Source organism: Harmonia axyridis, chromosome X (assembly GCF_914767665.1).
Source record: "Harmonia axyridis chromosome X, icHarAxyr1.1, whole genome shotgun sequence".
NCBI classification, from domain to species: Eukaryota; Metazoa; Arthropoda; class Insecta; order Coleoptera; family Coccinellidae; genus Harmonia; species Harmonia axyridis.
Window position 1 is genome coordinate 36,887,673 of NC_059508.1, and position 2,500 is coordinate 36,890,172.

Consider the following 2,500-nt stretch of genomic DNA (forward strand, 5'->3'; position numbering starts at 1 on the left):
CTTGGCGAGATATTACGACGTGAAATGTTCCGATACAACTTTTGAACCAGGATAGTTAGAGAGATGATTTCTTCTATGTTGTACGTTGATTGTGGAATGAAATACGTAAAATAACTCGCCATGACCGAGGTGATTACGATTTTTTTTTTTTTTTCGAAAAAAATTTTCTGATCGTGGAATTTTCTCAAATTTGATTTGGTTGCCTCCTTATATGTTCTAGTAGCGATAATCAACAATCAGAATCAAAATCCATGGTCGGGTTTGATTTTTATAAGGAAAAATGTTCACGTCCTTTTTTACAACCCCGACTCATTGACGATGTTAGAACCGAGCCGGCGGTGTCAGATACGACCGATCGCCCCGGTCCCGATCGTCATTTACGTTGTGCATCGGTCTGCCCGAGATTACGTGGTGCATCGGTATGATCGAGTTTACGTGGTGCATCGGTAAGATCCAATTCACGTTCTGCATCGGTAAGATCCAATTCACGTTCTGCATCGGTAAGATCCAGTTCACGTGGTGCATCGGTAAGATGGAGATTACGTGGTGCATCGGTAAGATCGAGATTACGTGGTGCATCGGTAAGATCTACTTTACGTTCTGCATCGGTCTGCCCTTGTTTACGTGGTGCATCGGTAAGATCGAGATTACGTGAAGCATCGGTATGATCGAGTTTACGTTCTGCATCGGTCTGCCCGATATTACGTGGTGCATCGGTCTGCCCTAGTTTACGTGGTGCATCGGTTTGGACTTAGAGATATATTTTCGACGTGAAAATGTTCCGATACAACTTTTGAACCAGGATAGTTAGAGAGATGATTTTTTCTGGGATGTACGTGGATCGGGGAATGGATTGTGGGAAATAACTTGCCATGACCGAGGTGTCCTCGAATTTTTTTTTTTTTCGAAAAAAATTTTCTGATTGTGGAATTTTCTCAAATTTGATTTGGTTGCCTCCTAATGTGTTCTAAAAGAGTAAATCAGTAATCGGAATCGAAAAATATTTTTCGGATTTTTTTTTTTTTCGAAAAAAATTTTCTGATCGTGGAATTTCCTCAAATTCGATTTGGTTGCCTTCTAATGTGTTTTTAAAGCGTAAATCAGTAATCAGAATCAATATTCATTGTCGACTTTAATTTTTATAAGGAAAAATGTTCACGTCCTTAAACGCCTCCCCATCATCAGCCCGAGTCCAAGTCGATGTCAGTCCCGAGCGGACGGTGTCAGATACTACCTATCGCCGAGGTCTGGACTTGGCGAGATATTACGACGTGAAATGTTCCGATACAACTTTTGAACCAGGATAGTTAGAGAGATGATTTCTTCTATGTTGTACGTTGATTGTGGAATGAAATACGTAAAATAACTCGCCATGACCGAGGTGATTACGATTTTTTTTTTTTTTCGAAAAAAATTTTCTGATCGTGGAATTTTCTCAAATTTGATTTGGTTGCCTCCTTATATGTTCTAGTAGCGATAATCAACAATCAGAATCAAAATCCATGGTCGGGTTTGATTTTTATAAGGAAAAATGTTCACGTCCTTTTTTACAACCCCGACTCATTGACGATGTTAGAACCGAGCCGGCGGTGTCAGATACGACCGATCGCCCCGGTCCCGATCGTCATTTACGTTGTGCATCGGTCTGCCCGAGATTACGTGGTGCATCGGTATGATCGAGTTTACGTGGTGCATCGGTAAGATCCAATTCACGTTCTGCATCGGTAAGATCCAATTCACGTTCTGCATCGGTAAGATCCAGTTCACGTGGTGCATCGGTAAGATGGAGATTACGTGGTGCATCGGTAAGATCGAGATTACGTGGTGCATCGGTAAGATCTACTTTACGTTCTGCATCGGTCTGCCCTTGTTTACGTGGTGCATCGGTAAGATCGAGATTACGTGAAGCATCGGTATGATCGAGTTTACGTTCTGCATCGGTCTGCCCGATATTACGTGGTGCATCGGTCTGCCCTAGTTTACGTGGTGCATCGGTTTGGACTTAGAGATATATTTTCGACGTGAAAATGTTCCGATACAACTTTTGAACCAGGATAGTTAGAGAGATGATTTTTTCTGGGATGTACGTGGATCGGGGAATGGATTGTGGGAAATAACTTGCCATGACCGAGGTGTCCTCGAATTTTTTTTTTTTTCGAAAAAAATTTTCTGATTGTGGAATTTTCTCAAATTTGATTTGGTTGCCTCCTAATGTGTTCTAAAAGAGTAAATCAGTAATCGGAATCGAAAAATATTTTTCGGATTTTTTTTTTTTTCGAAAAAAATTTTCTGATCGTGGAATTTCCTCAAATTCGATTTGGTTGCCTTCTAATGTGTTTTTAAAGCGTAAATCAGTAATCAGAATCAATATTCATTGTCGACTTTAATTTTTATAAGGAAAAATGTTCACGTCCTTAAACGCCTCCCCATCATCAGCCCGAGTCCAAGTCGATGTCAGTCCCGAGCGGACGGTGTCAGATACTACCTATCGCCGAGGTCT